Raw genomic sequence first — 23,690 nt, 5'->3', positions numbered from 1 at the left:
ATAATATAATATATAATGTACATTCGTGTGTGTATGTATATATATATGTATGTGTATATATATATATATATATTACACACACACACACACACACACACACACACACACACACACACACACACACACACACACAGTCTTCCTTGGGGCACTCTGCCCCTTTGGCGCATGATCTCCCTTGCCTGCAGATTCATAATGAGAGAGAAATGCTTCCACACTTCTCTCCATAAGCAGAGTTGCACAGTGGGAGATTTTTCCCATGATCACATTGACACACAGAGCAATAATGCTAATGTAAATGGGGTGATTAGGGTGCACACCCTGTGCGCACGCCTATGACTATTTCTGATTGAATTTTTCCTGCATGGCTTTCTCTGTGGTGATCAGATCTTCCATCCTATATACAGTGCCTTGAAAAAGTATTCATACCCCTTGAAGTTTTCCACATTTTGTCATGTTACAACCAAAAACGCAAATGTGGCACATAGTTGTGAAGTGGAAGAAAAATGGTAAATGGTTTTCAAAATGTTTTACAAATAAATATCTGAAAAGTGTGGCGTGCATTTGCGTTCAGCCCCCCTGAGTCAATACTTTGTAGAACCGCCTTTCACTGCAATTATAACTGCAAGTCTTTTGTGTATGTCTCTACCAGCTTTGCACATCTAGAGAGAGAGAATTTTTCGCCCATTATTCTATGTAAAATATTTCAAGCTCTGTCAGATTGGATGGAGAGCTTCTGTGAACAGCAATTTTCAAGCCTTGCCACAGATTGTCAATTGGATTTAGGTCTGGACTTCGACTGGGCCATTCTAACACATGGATATGCTTTGATCCAAACCATTCCACTGCATCTCTGGCTGTTAGTTTAGGGTCTAGTCTCAAGTGTTTTGCAGACTCTAACAGGTTTTCTTCTAAGATTGCCCAGTATTTGGTTCCATCCATCTTCCCATAAACTCTGACTACTTCCCTGTACCCACTGAAGAAAAGCATCCCCATGTTTCACAGTGGGGGGTGGTGTGTTCAGGCTGATGTGCAGTTCAAGTTTACCTCCACAGATAGCATTTTGTTTTTAGTCCAAAAAGTTACATTTTGGTCTCATCTGGCCAGAGCACCTTCTTCCACGTGTTTGCTGTGTCCCCCACATGCCTTCTCGCAAACTGCAAATGGGACTTCTTATGGCCTTCTTTCAACAATGACTTTCTTCTTGCTACTCTTCCATAAAGCCAAGATTTGTGGAGTGCATGACTAATAGTTGTCCTGTGGACAGATTCTCCCACCTGAGCTGTGGATCTCTGCAGCTTCTCCAGAGTTACCATGGGCCTCTTGCCTGCTTCTCTGATTAATGTTCTCCTTGCCCAGGCTGTCAGTTTAGATGGAGGGCCATGTCTTGGTAGTTTTGCAGTTGTGCCACACTCTTTCCATTCGAATGTTGGATTGAACAGTGCACCTTGAGATGTTCAAAATTTGGTATTTTTTTTATAACCTACCCCTGATCTTCTTCTACCCCTGCTTTAAACTTCTCCACAACTTTATCCCTGACATGTCTGGTGTGTTCCTTGGCCTTCATGATTCTGTTTGCGCACTAAGATTCTCTAACAAACCTCTGAGGGCTTCACAGAACAGCTGTATTTATACTGAGAGTAAATTACACACAGGTGGACACTATTTACAAATTAGGTGACTTTGAAGGCAATTGCTTCCACTAGATTTTAGTTTTTTCTGTAGGAGCCTGGACTGTATTGCACCCGTGATCAGTATGTGAGCTCCTGCAGACATGTTCTCTGTACAGGCTTTCTGTTTGAAAGCTAGAGGACATGTCAGTGGACTACGAGAGCGCTCACGCAGCCCATTGAAACTACAAGTCCGTTTCTATGGTGGTAGACGGTACTTGTAGTTTACTCAGTCACAGAAATCTGTGAATGAATGTATTTAAAAATTGACAGTGGGTGCTGGGAGAAGAACCCACGCCAGAGAGGAGGGGTCAGGGAGAGCTGGGGCAGGAGCTCGAACATGTTACACGTTTCACTCTTAATACAGGGGAGCATGTAACATGTTCCAAGGTTGACCTTAGCCTTTAACTTCCAGCCTGCATGCTTATTCATGGTAGCTGTGGCAACAGATAGCAAATCAAGATCACAATGACAGACTGGGAGCCTGCAGCTTGAAAAAGAAGTCAGCAATAGCAGCTCCCATATTGCTATCCTCACAAGTTCCCTGTAATGACTTCTAATCATTACTGAAGATCTCCTATTGACTCTGAACAGGGCCATGTGAAAAAATGTGCTTTAAAGACTTACTCTACCCAAATCTGTGAAAAAAAATTTCATTAAAGAACAAAGTTTTGAGTGAAACTTGAACTTCATAGATCTACTTAATCGCTTTGATTTTTCAGAAGGTCCTGTAACAATGACTCCACTGCTGTGTGTTCTGCTTGGGGAAAGGGACTAACATGAATGGGACAACTTCAGTCCTTGAACAGAGCAGAGAGGCCGCATAAGTCCAAGAACAGAATGGAGCCAAGAATAGAAACATCAATCACACAGGTTACTTAAACACGTTCTACTGCTATTAAAGTTTCTGCATTCGTTTCAGTTGCGTAAGCGTTTATGTGTCATTTTCTGGACATGTCAAAAAGAGAAAGTTTTCAGATTTACTATATATATATATATATATATATATATATATATATATATATATATACATACATACATACATACACACACACACACACACACACACACACACACAACAACCTTCTACCTTGAAATTAAGTAACTCTGTCACTATACCATATTTACCAAGTTATCCCTAATTTGCCAGGACAGTACTGCTTTTTGTTCAGTTGTCCCACAATAGCTGTGTCCCAGGAATGAGCCATGGGATTTACATATGAATGAGCCATGGCTAGCAACAGACGGAAGGTGGTAATTGAGGACACTGGAGTCTAATACTTCACCTTCTTACACCAACTATGGGGCATATTTAATATCCAAATTGAACCTCTGAAGTGGAATTTTAAAGGCAACCATACACATAAATCAAAATTAAATTTAAAACATCACTTTATTTTTCATTTTTAAAAAGATTTTCAAAAGATTTTGATAAAGCATATTTGGAGATTGTTTTAACACAGATCAGAACCATAAAAACAGTAAGCATAGGCAAATTTACATGGTTGAATATAGAGCAATGTTCATTATACAGAGTGGCATTACTAGCTGACAATTTTCAAAACCGTACAATCATATGCCTTTAACTGTGGGGTTATCAGCCCCAGGATAGCCAACGTGTTTCGAGCTTTACCCAACACAATCTCTTCTTCAGGGATATAATGCCACTCTGCATAATAAAAAGAGATCATTTACCGTCATATCTTCAAATATTTGATGCTGAATGAAGACGTGATGACGAAACGCGTTGTGGCATGGCTGTACAGCAACCGGAAGTGACACATCACGCCCAACCAGAAGTGACATTCCGTCTCTAATGAGCGGTCAGCAAGACACACTTAATAGTGGCAATTAGAATATCAGGTGTCGTGGTTGTAAAAGGTTTTATATCTAAAGTAGGGCTGGAGAAAAAAATCAATTTGAATCTTGAATTGAGTTGAGAGGTCAAATAGATTAAAATTTTCAGCAAATCGAATTTTTAGATTATTTTTTTTCACCAGGACCGACGCTGACATCGCTCCAGTCCTGAGGAGCTGCAGGCAGGAGTTTTTAGGCGAGGCTGCGGCTTCGGCCTAGTCCGCGAGGCCGGATGCCGCGGACTAGGCCGAAGCCACGGCCTCACCTAAAATTTACCAATTAGTTCACTTCTGAAGGCAACTGGTTCCACTAGGGGTATCAGAGTAAAGGAGGTTGAATATAAATGCACGTCACACTTTTCAGATATTTATTTGTAAAAAAATTGGAAAACCATTTATCATTTTCCTTCCACTTCACAAATATGTGCCACTTTGTGTTGGTCTATCACATAAAATCACTATAAAATACATTTATGTTTTAGGTTGTAACATGACAAAATGTGGAAAAGGTCAAGGGGTATGAATACCTTTTCAAGGCCCTGTGTGTAATATATATATAACACACACACACACATACAGTGCCTTGCAAAAGTATTCACCCCCCTTGGCTTTTTACCTATTTTGTTACAAGTTGGTGAAATAAAATTAGAAAAATATATACATAAAACTATTTTTCAGAAATAAAAAACAATAATTGGCATGCGTGTATGAATTCACCCCCTTTGTTATGAAGCCCATAAAAATCTCTGGTGAAACCAATTACCTTCAGAGGTCACATTAGTGAAATGATGTCCACCTGTGTGCAATCTAAGTGTCACATGATCTGTCATTACATATACACACCTTTTTGAAAGGCCCCAGAGGCTGCAACACCTAAGCAAGAGGCACCACTAACCAAACACTGCCATGAAGACCAAGGAAATTTCCAAACAAGTAAGGGACAATGTTGTTGAGAAGTACAAGTCAGGTTTAGGTTATAAAAAAATATCCAAATCTTTGATGATCCCTAGGAGCACCATCAAATCTATCATAACCAAATGGAAAGAACATGGCACAACAGCAAACCTGCCAAGAGACGGCCACACACCAAAACTCACGGACCAGGCAAGGAGGGCAATATTCAGAGAGGCAGCACAGAGACCTAAGGTAACCCTGGAGGAGCTGCAGAGTTCCATAGAAGAGACTGGAGTATCTGTACATAGGGCAACAATAGGCCGCACGCTCCATAGAGTTGGGCTTTATGGCAGAGTGGCCAGAAGAAAGCCATTACTTTCAGCAAAAAACAAAATGGCATGTGGGAGACTCCCAAAATGTATGGAGGAAGGTGCTCTGATCTGATGAAACTAAAATGTACCTTGTCTGGCGCAAACTCAACACATCACATCACTCAAAGAACACTATCCCCACAGTGAAACATGGTGGTGGCAGCATCATGTTGTGGGGATGTTTTCTAGCAGTCGGGACTGGGAAACTGGTCAGAGTTGAGGGAAGATGAATGGTGCTAAATATAGGGATATTCTTGCGCAAAACCTGTACCACTCTGTGTGATTTGAGGCTAGGATGGAAGTTCACCTTCCAGCGGGATAATGACCTCAAACACACTGCTAAAGCAACACTTGAGTGGTTTAAGGGGAAACATGTAAATGTGTTGGAATGGCCTAGTCAAAGCCCAGACCCCAATCCAATAGAAAATCTGCGGTCAGACTTAAAGATTGCTGTTCATAAGCGCAAACCATCCAACTTGAAGGGGCTGGAGCAGTTTTGCAAGGAGTGCTGGGCAAAAATCCCAGTGGTAGAATGTAGCAAGCTCATAGAGACTTATCCAAAGTGACTTGGAGCTGTGATAGCCAAAAAAGGTGGCTCTACAAAGTATTGACTTTAGGAGGATGAATAGTTATGCACATTAACTTTTACTGTTATTTTGTCCTATTTGTTGTTTGCTTCACAATAAAAAAAAACTCTTCAAAGTTGTGGGCATGTTCTGTAAATTAAATGATGCAAATCCTCAAACCATGTTAATTCCAGGTTGTGAGGCAGACACAGATGAGTCATGGTTGTTAGGGCGCTGGCGGGTGCCGGCTCCTTAACGACCAGCTAGTTTGTTAAATAATGTGTGGCTAGACCTCACCTTACGTAACACTTTTTGTGAATGGAGTTTTAGACAGGTTTATGCGGTATTTCTGATTTTCATAAGCCTTGACCTTTGACCTTTTCATATTGCATGGGATATTCAGGTTAATTGTGTCATGTGACCCAAATATCTCATGCAATATTCTTTTGTGAATTGACTCCAATGTATAAAGTAAAGTTTTTTTCAAATATGACAACTATGCTATACTAAAAAAAAGAAACAGCTGTCAGGAATGATAATATCATTGGGCACCTATCAGCCTGGGTAGCTTTAACACTTTGCCTGGGTCCACACTATTGCTATGCGAGAACCGGCACTTGAATCGTGCTGGTTCCCGCATCTCATCTCCCTTGCAGGCAGTTCACACTACTCTCTGCGAACCACTGCAGGTGTTAATACAAAGTTAATGACACTCCCAGATCAATTAGCAGTGCAAACTGTGAATTTGGACAGGAATCGGATCGCATGGGTGTGAACATGCAATTCCATTCTAGTGCTGGGGAAAAAAAAAAAAGGTTCCTGCACCTTTTTCGTGCAAATCCAATATGAGTTCAGCCATGCAACTGTATGGCTGAATTCGCATTGTACAGACACTGCATGCGATCGGCACCACAATGCAATGCGAATCACAAGCAATGTCTGTGTTTGCAATAGCGTGAACCCAGGCTTCAGGTAATGTCAAGCCCATTCATTCCCAACTCCCACATACTGAAACCCTATAGGCCCATGACCGCGATGGGATGCCTCACTTGCCAACAGCAATAAGCACAAGGTAGAAAGCAGAAAACTACCGGGGTTGCCTCTAGGTGCATGAATTCAATACCTGAGGGCAGTGTCTCTATTTTAATATAACAGAGCTCCTTAAATATGTGATTGTTTCAGTAACGTAACAGCCAGGAGAGGTTAGAAAACATTTCATGTGCTATTCCTTCAAACCACCTTGTTAAATGTTTACAGCTTAAGGAAGATTTATAGGACACATGACAGACTTCATCACACCTTCTATTTGTCTGGCATCTGTTATTATTTCTCTTGCAGCATCTGACACGCATGCACTTGACCTTCCCAGGGGTGGATGAAACGCAACACACCTGCAATACAGTTAGTTAAAAAACGTCAGCCTTGAAAACCATCTCAGAGCAGGAAAGTAGACAGGTGAAGGTCTCTATAAAGAGTTGGCAAAAAAAAAACATCTACTAGAAATGCTACCCAACAAAACAATACATCTTTTGTTGTGTATTAGCAACAATGCAAAAAATAAAATTAAAAAAATAAGTAAATAAATCGAATAAACCCGTAGATTGCAGGGCACCACAAAAGTGTCAGAGCAGGACATGTCTAGCACACTGCATAATATAGTGGTTGTGGCCAAGCTTTGCTTTGAGGGGAATGACAGCACAGAGACCATTTAGTATTATTACATATCCCCCAAGGAGGACTATAAAGGCAAAAGGCAATAAAGCATATCTTACATTTATAGCTGATTGAATGCATCTTAAATTCTCTTCCATCTCTTATAATACCCTAAAACCCTCTAAACAGCGGCATCAGGGTTTGGGAGGCCTTTTTATCCTTCTAGATGGGCATCAGTCTTAAAATCGAGGCAAATGAAGACAAAATAAAGCACGTATTTAGGTGCTTTTAGAGGCAATGTGCTGCTTTTCACCTGCATTTGTCATGGGTTTATCATGTGTTAAGACTGCATTCTCATTGGCGTATACAGAAGATTAGAAACACTTCATGCAGTAAAATAAAACATGATATACTTATTAAAGCATACCACAATGTCCAAACAAACCCAAGTGTATGCTGCTCTATAAAACCATTTTAAATTCAAACACTGCATGTTAGAGTTTTCAAAATACCTCAAAGATGACAGTGGTAAAACAATCCTCTATCTACACAAACCCTGAAAATGCAGTGAAGTGCTCTGACTATGCACTGTAGGCATGTACTGTCAGGGGTTCACGCCAAGTGTAGCGCTTTAAGGACACCTCCACTCGCTTTTATCCGTTTCAGGGCTGGTTTTGCCCATTTTTATTTAAAAGAAAAATAAAGAATTTTTATTTCAAAACAAACACAGATGATTCCCTCGCAGGGGTATTCAGTATTTCAGTCCTGCTACCAAAGTGAATGATTTTCAGCCCTCCTGGCTTGTAAACGCAGCTCTCCAGCTCAGGCCTTACACTTTAGGGCCTTGGTCTGTCTCCCACAGACTGGACACTCAGCACCTCCGTGTGTACAGCAAGTAGCTTCATGCTACACTGGCTCCAACCTCTTTCTCCTAGGTGAAGCCCTACTGACTCCCATGCCCAGACCTCCTGTCTGCAGGCTGGAGTCGTCTCCAACTGGGAGCCTAGAGCCTTGGTCTGGTGATTACTTAAAGGCCAGAACACAGCTGACTCATTAGTGAACTGGCTGTTTATTAGACCTGGATCCTGGCAAGGTACCGCCCTGCTACAGTACATACACTACTCACCACCACTTTATTAGGTATACCTTGCTAGTACCAGGTTGGACCCACTTTTGCCTTCAGAACTGCCTTAATGCTTCACGACAGACGCAACAAGGTGTTGGAAACATTACTCAGAGATTTTGGTCCATATTGACATGACAGCATCATGCAGTTGCTGCATATTTGTCAGCTGCACATCCATGATGTGAATCCCCTGTTCCACCACATCCCAAAGGTGCTCTATTGGATTGATATTTGGTGACCGTGGAGGCCACTGCAGTACAGTGCCCTTATTGTCATGTTCAATGATTGAGATGATTTGAGCTTTGTGATGTGGTGCATTATCCTGCTGGAAGTAGCCATCAGAAGATGGGTACATTGTAGTCATAAAGGAATAGACATGGTCAGCAACAATACTCAGGCAGGCCGTGGCATTTCCCCCACACCAGCCTAAAGCGTTGATACAAGGCAGGATGGATCCATACTTTCATGTTGGTTACGCCAAATTCTGACCCTACCCAGACCAGGTGACGTTTTTCCAATCTTCTGTTGTCCAATTTTGGTGAACCTATGCGAATTGTAGCCTCAGTTTCCTGTTCTTAAATGACAGGAATGGCACCTGGTGTGGTCTTCTGCTGCTGTAGCCCATCTGCTTCAAGGTTTGATGTGTTGTGCATTCGGAGATGGTATTCTACATACCTTGGTTGTAACGAGTGGTTATTTGAGTCAATGATGCCTTTCTTTCATCTCAAATCAGTCTGCCCATTCTCCTCTGACATCAACAAGGCATTTTCCCCCACACAACTGCCGCTCACTGGATATTTTCTCTTTCTCTTTCTGGGATGTGCTTGAAAATCTTAAATTTATCTTAAATCTAAAATTTAAAAATACTCAGACCAGCCCATCTGGCACCATCAACCATGCCATGTTCAAAATCACTTAAATCCCCTTTTTTTCCCCTATTCTGATGCTCCATTTGAACTTGACAGCAAGTCATCTTCATCCCGTCTAAAAGCCTAAATGCATTAAGTTGCTGCTATGTGATTAGCTGATTAGCAATTTGTTTTACCAAGCAATTGAACAGGTGTACCTAATAAAGTGGTCAGGGAGTGCATTTCAAACAAGCAGAAAAAGAGCTTTAAACAAGCCCCCACTGACCTCTGGAGCTGCAGGCACCGTGGAGTAATTAACCCTCCAGTTTGTCATCAGGGACTCTGAGATTGGGTTGTAGCTTACAGATCCTGCTGTTTTTTTCTAATAGAAGGCTGGCAAGTTGCCAAGTCCTTGCTGCAGGAGAAAATATAGAAGAGAACCTGTAATTTCACAGTTTCTGTTGTAAATGGGAGGTCACTGATCTGATCTCCACCCTGATTCCCACTGCAGCAGTACAACACTTACTGAGCAGAATAGAAAGCCCAAGGGCTGGGAGCAGGAGCAGGAACAGGAACAGGCAATGCAGGGACTGCACCTGGCATTAAAAACATGTAGCGAATACTGCATATGGATGTCTTTGTTTTGGCATTGCCCAGGGTCAGCATCTGCCATAATCATGTAAATCCAGTTCCTCCAGCAGCCTGTCACCATCTGATTTGTTGCAATGTTACAGTGTTGCAACCAGATGACTGGGAGAGAAGAGACTGAGGAAATGCTTTCCATTGCCTACAGCAGACTGATATCATCTCAGCCTAGAAAATGTCACAAACTCAAGGACTTTTCTTTAATGAAAAAAGATACTGCTTTTTTGAAACATTATACAGCTTCTGAATATTATGACATGTCAGAAATGTATTCATGTAAACTGGCAAAGTGATGGTAATACTCATTTTATTAGCTTCATAAAAGACCAACAACTTGCCTGTTTGTATTGCAAGCTCCTGATTGAGCTCTTCCTCCCCATAGCAGAAGCTCATTTTCAATATGCCAATGACATTCCTCATACAAGGCATAAGGAAGAGCATTTTATAGCCAACATTTAAAATGGGTTTAATAGTAATTGTACACGGTTCTACCAGTACTTTTAATTGCAATATAGAAAGCATAATTCTTAAAGGTTAGTGGTATTAAACAAATCTCTAAATAATATAGAAAGAAAATATATACAAACTTCTGCCGCTGGAAGAGACTATCCATAAAAACCTATACATCAATATTAAAATTGGGACAGTCTGAAGCAAAATTAGAGACTAGAGGGGATTGAGGCTGAAAGTCAGACAGATGGAAGGTACGCCGATCCATATGGCAAGATACCTGCTTAATGCTAGATGACATATTTCCACTGCAATTATCTGCATTTTATCCACATTTTATATATCCCTGATGTGAAAAAGTGGTGGAAATAAACTAATCCCCATTGTTTGCAGGAAACATTGCAGCCAGTATGCAGACAATGTATACATTCACAATCTGTATTTTTCCAAATATGCATATGCAATGATATATGGATATGGATATGCAAAGGGCAGCATTCTTTATTTGCAGTTTATCAAGTTTTCACACACAGTTTCCACAGAATCCTGGTTGAGAAATGCTGCAATAGACTGTAAGCTCCTTTGTGGCAGTGACGGATATGAATGGTTCTATTTAATATGTTGTGGAAAAGTGTCACCTAAAAGAAACAAACTGGTATAAATTGGTGTTTTTTTGAACTTCGGCTGTAGGTTTTGTATTGTAAATGACTCATTCTAGTTTTTTTTTTCAGTCTAACAAGTTTTTCTCATTATCTGTATTTCTAGCTGTGCCGTTTGTACACTGAGATATTTGGCCGCGCTGGTTACATGCGGTGCACGGAATTAGTACAATGGCGGTCATAAAAAACTTTATTATCTAAAACGATCTTTTCTGTTCCTGCCATTTTATTGACAAGTACTGTTGTGAAGTCTGTTTGATGTTAAGTGCAGCATGAGAGGATTGCTGTATTTTTTTTTTTTTTTTTTTTGTAACCTAAACTTAAAAAGGTCTATAAATATCAATTCAGATAAAGGAAGCGAATCGGCAGATACCTTATATAACATTGTAAAATTAAAAATAGGGTGGCAGTGCCACTCCCCAATTTATATACTAGCACCATGCTTGCAGAGTTTCACATCAGAGCATAATACACATCTACATCAGAATTTAAATTAATTGTATTGTAAAATTAGTGTAAGGACTCTAGGTTAAGCAGCAGCCTAGTCTACATTCTGAGCTATAGGCAACCTGAGCTTTGAATTGGTGTTCTGCTTTCAATAGGTCTCCTCTAAGCCAAGTTCATTGTTTGTTTCGGTTTGCGGTTGAGGAGTGTCCCTAATAATAGTGTAAAAAGATACAATAAATCTTAGTTATGAATATTTATGCCTCCCTGGCCAACCATTAGGAGGTTTATTGCCAGTGGTACATGCTGGGGAGGTTATAAATATTTGGGGTGACCTTGGAAAAGGCTCTTCCTTCTAGGCCCACTGTCTGGGAGGGTGTGTTGTTGCAGCTCCCTTCCTCCCAGACCAGCTGCCTGGGGAGGGTGTGTTGTGATAAAAAGGGTCCAAGCCTGGGACCTAAAGATTCCTGCTGGAGGTTATATCCAGGGTAGGCGGTGCAGGAAAATTACTAACCAGATTGGAGCAGCAGGGATAAAGAGCGTCTGGAAGAGCTGGGTACAAGATTTGGATATTGCAGGGAGTTCTTAGTGGCTCATCTATAAAGTATGTATGTGGTCTTAAAATTGCTCTACAGTCTGGAGAATACAAAGTGCAAGTTTGGCTGAAAGGTCCTTTCATCTTTTTAGTATCAATGTCTCCTATCCTCTCTCTCTCCATGGATTTATTGACCTTAAACTGAATAAACCGTTAAACCTTTCTAAAGTGGCCCCCAATTTCTTCTACCCCACAAAGATTTAAGGATTATGTCCTGGGATAAAGTGCTACTCCAACCTAGCCACCTTGTGGTCCTCTCCCCACTGTCTGGGGAAAAGTAGGTGCTACATTGCATTTCACAATGCTTTTCTGCACACTTCAGGAATTATGATTTTTTTACTAGGGTTAGGCCCCTTTCAAACAGAGGTTCTGATAGGGTCCACCTGTCCGTTTTTCAGGCGGACCAGACTGGAACCTCCATTTTTCTATATGAAGCGGCTGATATAAATGGACGTGTCCGTTTACACCTGCCTACATCCAATCCGATCTGATCTGCCAAAAAGCGACAGATGTGTTCCCCTTCTATCCAAGGAATCAGGCCAGATGTCAGTCGGGTGTAAACGGACAGGTGGTCCATTTACATCCAGCCATCCATAGAGGGGAGCGGTCTGTGTCCATGTCTGCTCTGCATAAGCAGAGCGGACATGGACCTGTCATCCGCCTGCTCAGCGGGATCAGTGGACAGATCCCCTGCTGAGCAAGCAGATTGTAGCCAGTCTGCCCCGGGTGAAAGAGGCCATAAACTGACTGTTAGGATACAAAAATGATCCCTTTTTTTCCTGATGATCTGATATTTCTTCAGTAAGTTTTCTGCTTTATTAGCACAAGGAAAGTGCAGGTTGCAATTGTCATGCTGGGGTGCTGGTCCTCCTGCAATTGTTAAACATGGGATCCAGAAAAATATTTCTGATGGGTCTCTATCCAAACGTTCATTAGGTTTTAATTTGTTTTTATAAAGTTCTCTTTCTTGCATGTCTGAAGGACTCCCATCACCAGTCACTTAGCTCCTAAATACCAACATCAGCATTGGCCAATTAACAGAATTTCTATAGGTTCATTCTAACCTAAGCAGACACACCCATGCAATTGTTCATGGGAAAGGTGATTGTCTGGTTGGATTTTCCAGACCTACTGATACTCTGGGATGCCAGCAGAGCAAAGCAGAACTGCCAAGTGTGTTCAATTGTCTATACTTATTTTTTATTTTTTTATTTTTTTTAACTGTTGTTAAAAAGGGTTTGGCCTTTGGATCATGCACCATGAATCTCGGCCTAAGGCAGGCCATATATTATGCAATTTTCTTTCAACCACGGGTTGAAGGAAAGGAAATTGCTCAATTCCCCCCATCAACACAGTTTGTGTTGATGGGAGAATCCCTCCTGCTGCGCTATTGTATTCTGACAAGAGGAGGTTTCCCTGCCATCAGAAAACAATAATCACTGCTGCCCAGTATAGCCAATGACAGTGATCATTCAAAAAAAAAAAACAGGTTGGTTGTACTAAAGAAGATCGATAGATTGACCTCAGTACAACCAGCCGACAGATTGACTTCAGTACAACCAGCCTGTCCATGGATGGACCGAAATTTTGCCAGTTCCTGCTGAACCAGCCGAATTTAGATCAGTACATGGCCAGCCTAATACACAACTGCTTAACCTATGGCCCAAGTCTATTAGATGCCCCCATCAGTGTTTTTTGATACTGCTAAAGTTATATGGAGATAGCTTCTTAGCTGTCGAAGCTATATAGACATTATCAATTCTGTTACAAAAGCTGAACATATCGGTCATCTGCTTCCTAACTTTCAGTGGGTCTAAACTAATCACAAGCCTTTGGTGGGAGCATCAGCTCTGATCAATGCTAACTTCTGCTGGACGAATCCACTTCACTGCATATTAGAAGCTACCAGAATAGGGTCTATGAGGATGGGAGATGGGGCAAAATGTTGCAGACACTAATACACCATCCTTAATGTTTGGTTGTGCTTGGCAGAGAAGGGGTTAACAGCAGTCTGCCTTGTTTAAATTGCCATTCTGCCTTTGTAACGATCGATCAGCGGGTGCTGGCGGCACATTGAGTCCGCGTTACCCACATAATCGTGCCCGCTACCCAGAGGTGTGGGATCATGTATATATACATGATCCTGTGCATAGTGGCTGCCCTGCAGCAGTAAAACTGCATGAAATGGTTAAGGGCTTTCTATGACTGCCATTACAACCGAATGTGATAAAGCAGTCCACAGTATAACAACTTTTACTGTAAAAATTACCCTTTTGTAGACGGATGGCCCCTCCCTTACTTTTATATTATGGAAAAATGTAACAGGAATCATTCATGTTGTAGCAGTAGGACTAAGTGACCAGAACTTAGAAAAAGTCACAGGTTGTCTTTGATCTTAAGAACGCACTGCTCACTATAATTCATTTATGGTTGGACTGGCCCTTTAACATCTGTTAAACCACCTACACACCTCTTTTACAGCATGTGATGCACCACATTCTGCAAAAATCACACACTTGACAGACTAGATATGATAAACTAGTAAAAGCGTATCACTAATTGGTTACCATGGGCTACTGATCAGTGTAGTTTGTTCTGTGTTAATAAAGTCCATGGTCCGTCAGAAATTCCTCTCTAATACTGAGTCACCATAGTGCTATTGAGTCCTGTAAATGTTCCTCTATTGTATGTAATTGAAATATATTAGGCTGGTCAAAAATAATTATATTTAACTATCAGAATCATTAATACACTTATGCAGACAGGGCTGAAGGAGTGACCTTTGAAACATGTCTCTGTCTTTGGAACACTTTGCACCTAGCAAAGATTACACCTTGAGTTATAGAGATTGCATTGCCAAAATAATGTCACTTTAAATGTGTTTTGAGTGACACAGTGACCTCAATTTGTGACACGGAAGACAATATGACAGAATCAATTTAATCACAGAGATAAAAAGCCGTGCCTGTGGATATCTTGTGTAACAAGGCTGTACTATGCCATGAGAAGAGAGCCATCTAGTTGAATACGGCAGTCAAGGTTCCTGAACATTGAAAGAAATACAGAGGCTGCCATTGCTGATATGAAGATGCTAGCTGCCTGGTGGTTGCTGGCTTCAATAAAATGTGAGGCATTGACCAAGAAGATGCATGTCAACAAGTGAGAACTCTTTATTTGCAAAATTGTATTAAGTAGGCGACACAGAGTACTAAAACCGGAGACAGGCACGCAAGTAGCATTATTGGAAGCAGATGTCATCAATGGCAGCCGTTTTCCCTCAGAACAGATTTCTTTTAATCCAGTAATATTATCTAAATTAGCATAATAAAGGAGATCCTATTAGGTACATTCCACTATAGCCAAGTGTTAATTTTTTAAAAAATAATGTACTTCCTGTTATGCATGTGGGTGGGTGCAGCGGCAGTAACACACACACACAGTCCAGATGCAATAGAAATAACTTGCATTGTAGTCAGAGTATAACAGTTCACAACAAGCCCGGCAGGAGGTCAGCCTGATCGGGTACACTTGCAGTTGAACAGAAGACTGTATTAGAGCAGATCTCAGCCGAACTGACAGTCTGTGCTGAGGGGCGGAATGCAACCTGGTCAGTCAGTGCCAAAGTGGGGAGGTTTCCAGGAGGAGTGGCAGATCCCTAGGCTTTTCCTACTCATCTGGAATCTTTACATTACCCACATGGTAAATGCATGCCAAACTTAGGAGCCAGGGTCTTAAATAGACTCTGATTGACTCAAGATGGTGGCCAGAGTCACATAGGTTGTCAGAATCGGATGGCTGCCCAGTGACCCAGGAAACCGTAGAGGAACCATGTTCCTCTTGACTTTCTCTTCCTCTGCACTGCTGCTGCAGTTGGAGAAAATAGATTGCACCTGCCTTCATGCATATCATTTAGATCTAAAATACAGTAAACAATTCCTTCATAGCTTATGAAAGATCCTAACAGAGGATGTGGGGGCCATGAAGAACTTGCTCTATAATAGTTTTCTTGGGTTCTCATCCCAAATGTAGAGCAAACCAAAACAAAAAGAAAAATAGGGATTTTTGAATAAATATCCCAGGAAAGGTTTAGAGACACTCCTCTTGAATATATATAAAATAATTAGTAATACTTTATTATAAAAAACAATAAAATTTGTTCAAGGTGCATATTATATCCAAACCAAAATGCTAGTCTACGTGTTTTTCACAGGCATTCCACTTCTACGGGAACGCAAATATGTTATCACATAGCTTGACTTTTTTTTGAGTATGTCCTAGCATATTGCTGGTCCTGAAGAAGTGGAATAGCCGCAACATATATATACCCATACACACACACACACACACACAGTATACAGCTATGTGAAAAAGTATCTGCCCCCTTTCTGGCTTTTTATTTTATTGCATATTTATTACACTTATACTTTTTAGACACCCTGGCAGCATCTGCTCCTGATGAGTGGTAATTAACCACGAAACGCATCAAGATACAGATGCTATACCAATGCGTTTTCTATTTAGAGCCACATTTAGACATGTACCATTTTATGTTTGACCAATGCCTATCAGATATCCCTTTTATCATGTTTCCATCTTTCCATGATTTTAGAAATTGATCTGTGAGCTACCATTTACACCATGCCCTTGCATTGATGTGTATTTTCATGTTGTATGGAATTGACATCATATTTATGTGTATGTGTGTACCAGTTTCGACCCATTTAAGGTTATATGTAATAAATCTGTTTACTAAAATTACAGTTTGTTACTCATTTATATTTTGCATGTTTCAATTAAAGTCCCGAACCCTCTTTTGACTGTTGGTATAATGTTGTTGTTATGAAATGCTGTATTAGTTTTATGCCAGATGTAACGGGACACACACCTTCCAAAAAGTTAATTTTTTGTCTCATCAGTCCACAGACCGTGTGTATGCCCCATCTGACTTTTTCTGTCGAAAATTCAGACGGACTTAGATAGAGAACATGTTCTATATTTTTCCGACGGAACAAATTACTATCGGAAAAAACGCTCGTCTGTATGCTGTTCCGACGCACCATAAACGATGCATACGCTGAAGCAAGTACAAGACGGAAGCTATTGGCTACTGGCTATTGAACTTCTGTTTTCTAGCCCCGTCATACGTGTTGTACGTCACCACGTTCTGGACGGGCGGAATTTGGTGTGACCGTGTGTATGCAAGACAGCTTGAGCGGAATTCCGTCGGAACTCTGTCGTAAAAACCTTCAGAGTTTATTCCAGCGGCAAAAACGGTCGTGTGTTCAGGGCATTAGCGTGCTTCACTTTGTCAGCCAGCTTCTATTTATGTGATTTCTTAATTCAACAGGTCTGGCAGTAATCAGATCTGGGTGTGGCAAGTGAAATTTAACTCGGCTTTCCAAAAAGTTGTGGTTGATCACAGTTCATTCATGATTCAGCATTGAGGGGGCAATTACTTTTTCACATAGGGCCAGGCAAGTAGAACAGCTTTTTTCACTTAATAAATGAAATAATAATTTAAAAACTGCATCTTGGAACTCAGGTTATCTTTGTGTAATTTTAAAATTTATTTCATGATCTGAATCATTTAAAGTGGTTGTAAACCCTAGGACAAAAAAAAAAAAAAACCCTGCAAGACAAAGGCATTATGAATTACTTACCTGTGATCAAAGCCCGTACAGCGCTCCGGCGGCCGACATCGCTCTCTGCGTTACTTCCGGTAAATCAATAAAATCAATACTGGGAGTTGGAATAACTGCAAATTGGGGGTTTTGTGCCTGAAAACAGACACATTTGTCCCCTACTCACCAAGGTCTCTAAGCCTTTAAAAAAAACATTAGGCAGCGAATTAACTTCCTGTCATTCACCCCAAGTCAAAAGATCAGTGCTGTATAAAAGCTCCCATTAATAATCAGGGATCAGTGGTAAGATTTGCCCATAGAAGGGACTTTAGAGACCAACTCTAGCAAACAGGAATTAAAAATAAAAAATCCCCCCTCCCCCAATCTCAGTTCAAAAATCCTTTCCTTACTGTAGGCAGCAGACAGAACGGCAACACTCCCTATGAGAACAACATCCCTCTATGCAGGGTTGGTGATGTCCCCTGTGAGTTAGACCACAATGAATATTTTTTTCCTCTTAAATAAGTACCCACTGACACCATTGATCATTTTAGCAATCTATAAAGGGGTAATTCTTCCCAATGACCATAAGTGTAAAGAACATTCTTTCCACAGACCATAACACTAATGTATCATGAAATTTAGATATAATCATTTTAGCAGGGATTCCCTTAGAGAAGGACATTTTTTTCAAGGGTTTCTCTGCCTTGAAAAAGTTGAGAAAGGCTGATTTATTGATTTAGGAAATGACCAGGGAAAGGACAACAGCCAGCCAACACATTTCAGGTGTCCATAGATCTCCCCTGTTCTCTGGGCTTAAAGTGGTTTTCTCAAGGTTTTCTATCTTCATGCATTCTATGCATGAAGGTAAAAAACCTTCTGTGTGCAAGCAGCCCCTCCAAATACTTGTCAAAGGAAAAGATCCATAAGTCACAATTCATGAAGTAGACCCGTGTACATTAAGTAAGCATGGTGAATGGCAGCCTCAGCCCTGACTCCAGCCCGGCCATGCCCCACCAAATACTTACCTGTGCCCCATCACGATCCAGCGATGTGCACGAGAGCAGCGGGAGTCAATCACAACCATTAAGCCAATGAGGAGAGAGAGGGGGCGGGGCTGTGGCTGTGTGTGAATGGACAGGCAGTCCAGATAATCCTTTTCTAGGGTCCCTCTTCAGCACTCTTGGCCCCTCCTTGTTCAGTGCCCCCACAGCAAGCAGCTTGCTATGGGGGCACCTGAGCCGACCTGCAGCTCCCTGTGTCTATTTAGACACGGACTGACATAAGGAGAGAGTTTGGGACTTTGTGTGAAGCACAACATAAACAAAGAGTGACGGTGGGTATAAAATGATAAATAGCCTAATCGCATAGTGTTATGGCATGTACATAGTAACATAACATGAACCAATTGCATGATTATATGATTTAATTACATATGAATCACATAGTAAGAAGATAACATAGTAACATGGTAACATGAAAGTACAGGACATTAACAACATGATAAAAAGGAAACCGCAACATAATGTAACAGGTCCATGACAACTTGGTATAGGCCAATAAAACCAACATAATAATGTACATATTGTTTTATATCACTCTTGGATTAAAAACGCAATGACGACATCTATATAGCTCAACGCAATTTATGGGTAACTGCCAAACTTCAGAGCAGATGCAACAATATATAAACATAAATGTAAAATTAATTGATGTGATTGGCCAAATAAGGGGGGGGGGAGGGAAGTGGAAGAACAATTGGTATAAATAATGAGGGTGATATCCATGGATCACCCATAGGTAACTTACAGATAAACTGTGAGTGTAGGTGACAGCGCCATGGGCTGAGACCGACTGGGGGGAGGCATCAATGTGTCAAAGTTATGTCAGTTCAATAGAGATGGAGGCACTTGACGATTCATGTCTTGGCCTCATATAAAGTCCCAAACCCCCCCTTTTTTTCCATAATTTAGACACGGAGCCGTGGCCTGGCCCTCTCTCTCCTCATTGGTTTACTGATTTTGACTGACAGCAGTGGGAGCCAATGATGCTTCGTTGCTGTCTCAGCCAATGAGGTGGTAGAGTCCGGGACAGCCGAGTCTCTCGTGCAACATCGCTGGATCGAGATAGGCTCGGGTAAGTATTAGGGGGCTGAAGGGGACTGCACACAGAATGCTTTTTATATTAATGCATCAAGATAAAAAAACCTTCTGCCTTTACAACCAATGAGAAGATTTGACAGGCATTCACAAGTGGCACAATCACCAGGGTTTTATTACTGTGTGAAAAGTCAGATATGACTAAAATCAGGGAATCAATGAGTCAGTAATGAAGCTTTAAGGACACTGGCAGTCAACAAAGAAAGTATCATGCTGTATATCAGCATGGCTATGCCTGTAGTACCCCAAAAGAGCATGCACAGGAGGGTGACAACACTACCATTGCACTGGGAGCCAGTGGTTAGCATTGTCACTCTGTAATAGCCAATCAAAAAGAGACAGTAAAAATGGCAGGATCAACAAGTAATTATTGGAAAACACCTACAAGGAAGATTTAAACACATAGCAAGCAATTAAAGAAACAGCAGAGCCTATTTGTTAATAGAACGTTAGAGCGTACATACTGTAGACTTTAAAATAACTCTAAAGTCACTACAGAAAGGTAAGTGCATACAAATGAAAAAATAAAAAAAAAACATATGTCACAGGTAAAAAAAAAAAAAAATGTTGAAAGGATAAATTTTTCTACAATTTGTATTGCAGCCACTCCTTCATCAGTTAGTCTACAAAGCTACGGGCTCATCATTATGCTAAAATCTATTCCACGCTGATCTGTTTGTATGAGGAAGAGAACGAGAAAATAAATGTTCTAAAACTGTTCCATATTTTATTATTAATCTACCAGACTTTTGCCTCTATCATGCTGCGCTCTGTACAATTATTATTCATCTTTGGCAGGACTTTTACTTAGAATCACACTTTTTTTTTTAATTCCAAGCGCACCAACCGCAATCTCCAGATGAGCTGGGTGCTCGTTAATGTGTGTCAGCGGGCTGAGTAATACAGAGCTGTTTGTCTTATCTGCTGAGACGTACATTTCACCGCGATGCTGCTTCTCGCAGACAGATGCTTGCAATCCTTCGGGGATGTGCTGCTATATTTGTTTCTAGGTTTCATTTTACTAAAAGAAGATGCATAACGGATACACAATGGTGTTCTGTCCTACATAATGAGGTAGCTATAGAAAGCAACTGCTTGTTGTTGGTGCCAATGGAGGCACCAAAAAGAACAAACGTGTCTACACATTTCTTTGCCGATATGGAAAGCCCCTGACCTTGAGCACACTCGGTATGTAAGTATCGGCCTAGGCATAAATGATAGCCTAGGAAAGCCCTTCCTGACATCCCACATGTAATGCAACGCACTTCTGTACTAATAATGGAGTAATAGGGCAGGGGATGGCTATGGAGCTCCGCTCAAGTCTTTATGTAAGTTTCCCAGAGCTCTGTGAGTATGCAAAAAAAAGATCTCATCTACAAGTAAAGCGTACTTTACACTTGTGCTTGGGGAACAGTAAAATCTGGTGGCTGAGCTGCCTTTTTACAGCTCCACTTAAAGTGGACCTTTAGTCAGAAAATTAAGTGCTTGTACTTTGTAAAATCAAGTAATACACTGTCTCACCTTGCTCTGCACATGCTCAGTTGCTCTCCATTGTTGGCATTGTGCCGAAAATCAGAGCCATTAGAGGCTGATCTGCTGACAGCCTGAAGATTTACTGCTGCTTAAGTGCTCTGGGCTTCAGCAAAATGGTAGCCTTCAGCAAAAAGAAACAGGAGCAATGCTGGAGGCAATTTACAGCACACACCAATTTTGGTAGCATCATTATTAATGTGGAATGTATTTTCTTTTTTTGATGAACATCATTTTTTTTTTCAAGTTTGTAAGGGTAAAGTTCCGCTTTAAACTGCAAAGGGAGCCATACAGGGTACACACAGTGACATGCCACAGCCATGATGCTTTGCATCACAATGTGGCATAAATTATCACCCACTGGGTTTGGCGGGCTGGACTACCTGCCAAATACGGCCCATTTATGTGAATGGGGCTGCACTGCAACTGCCCCACAACTCTAAGCAATGCATGTCATGGTGGCCTGGACCTTTAGGGATGACATAATACCTCCTCACCACCTGTCAAACAACCTCTGAAAACAATCCACTACACTTTGCCCTTCACAGGGCTACCACATGTGAGTCCTAAAAGCATGTATTTGCAACAGGTTTACATTAATCTTCCACCCCTCCCTAGTGGCATATAATTACCTTTCCATTGTTCACCCAATGCAGTGCTTAGCATTGGGAGTCAAAGGAAATACCTGACACGTCCGGGCATAGGCGTGCGCACAGGGTGTGCCAGGTGTGCCTGGGCACACCCTAATTGCCTTGTGTGCTGCATATTCCCCCCTGTTTTGACCACTGATATTTCATCCCCCCCAAAAAATGTTACACAAGCCCAAAAATTTGGGGAAAAGAAAATTAACTAAATTACACTGTCCACTGCCCTACTGACACCATCAGTACATATACACATGCATATGTATTTAAGCTTTGGGGTGCACACCCTAATGCAAGAGGCTGCGCACACCTATGCGTCCGGGTATGGAGCAGCATGTATATCAGCCATGGGACAGTACTGCACCAATCATCGCTGTTACATGGGAAGTCTATTGTCCCATGTAAGCTATGACTCGGTTGACTTTGCTTTTGTTCTCAGAGGCTGAATGGAGGGCTGAAGGAGCAAAATTAAGGTGATGAAGAGGCCTGCATTAAAGTGAACCTGGTACCTAGCTTAACATGGGTTCACTTTAAAGGGCAACTCTTTGTCAGTTTTACTGTACAATACAGCTGCTTAATAGAAGGAAAGTGAAATCACTGCAATTAACAAACCTGTGTGCTAATGCCTGGCCTCTGCCTGTTTTTTGAACTACCATCGCTGCACTAATCATACCCACCATGACTTTATACCCTTCTATAACTCATTCCAGTATCACAACCTTCGACCTGAAGTTTAATGATATATAATTTTTTTCTTCCAAAAGCTGACACATCTTAATGGCTTTTTACTTACATCTTGATCATGCCCTGATTGCAGTTTTCCTTTAAACACTGATGCTGTGGAGACAAGGGTGGGGGCAGTATAACCTTCTGGGACTGTCAGTTTTGGATTCTCTCATTATAATGCAATTTAGAATATCTCTGAGTGGAACCGAGCATGTAATGATCATAATATTGCTATGTGTCTGGTCTTGCCCAACATGCCTTATGAATCTTCACCTTCCAGCATCTACTACAGTACACCTCTCCAATTCACATGCATTCTACACGAGAGGTATATTTCTTCATCTCCTTTTAGAATCTTTACATTGTGCCTTTCATATGACCTTCATCAGCAGCATCTACTTCATATTTTCTATATCACCTTCACCCTAATTGCTTTTGTTATCAATTCATCTTTACAGCATCTCCCAACATCTCCACTGTACAACCTTCAGAGGCCGGACTTTCCATCAGCCTTATTTTACAAGCAGGGCAAAGAGTGAAGATGATGTGCAGTACCCTACAGCAATATGCCTGCTGCTTTTTATTTATACAAAGAAACAGAATGCAGATTGGCTCATATGGCATTCAAAATGTTCATGTTGCCCTTTGCATTATGAAACCAGCTCAAAGTCAACCTTTCATGTAATTTTACAAGTCTGCATTAATATTTTCCTGACATGTCCCAATATACAGTAACAATATACTTTTTCAAAAAAGTACATTTTATAATTTAAAAAGTAATCATTAGGGATTACATACACTTTAAGAATCCAGGACCAAATATGAAAGTTGCAATTGTCTTTTTTTAAGATACAAGTTCCAGGGCTGTGATACATCATAAAACGACTTCAAATGGATTTTTCATCCTCCATTGACCAATAAGAGGAGAGAAGCAGTTCCGAAGCAAGGGAAGTCCCTTTGACACAAGCCTATACCACAGTTTGAACCACAGTAAACCCCAGCTATCACGATTCAACAGTATCTATCCCTGTTGTCTTTAAGGGAAACTCTCAGGAAAGAAATAAGGGAGCTGTTTTTTCTGATCTGGATTTGAAGGAGCTTGCTGGCTCTGGGGCTGTCATCCTAATTATTGACTAGCCCGGAACAATGTGTATATTTAGGTGTCCAAAACCTGACCAGATCTTTTAAGAGTCTGCCATCATTGAGAACAAGGTGGCTTCAATGCAAACATGTGTA

General features: G+C 41.1%; 1 protein-coding gene across 8 annotated transcripts in view; it reads right to left on the bottom strand.

Annotated features, from left to right (window-relative positions):
- Nucleotides 1-23,690, bottom strand: part of LOC141107939 (leucine-rich repeat and fibronectin type III domain-containing protein 1-like protein) — a 920,596-nt gene that overhangs the window by 530,631 nt on the left and 366,275 nt on the right. For 2 of the 8 annotated variants that reach the window (XM_073599022.1, XM_073599025.1), the window contains exon 3: nucleotides 6,654-6,745. The exons of the other annotated variants lie outside the window; for them this stretch is intronic. The gene's annotated coding sequence lies outside the window, so the exon portion shown is untranslated. The remainder of the gene's footprint in view (nucleotides 1-6,653; nucleotides 6,746-23,690) is intronic. 8 annotated transcript variants of the gene reach the window in all.

Source organism: Aquarana catesbeiana, linkage group LG09 (genome assembly GCF_042186555.1).
Source record: "Aquarana catesbeiana isolate 2022-GZ linkage group LG09, ASM4218655v1, whole genome shotgun sequence".
NCBI lineage: Eukaryota > Metazoa > Chordata > Amphibia > Anura > Ranidae > Aquarana > Aquarana catesbeiana.
This window is presented reverse-complemented; position numbering and strand designations above follow the sequence as displayed.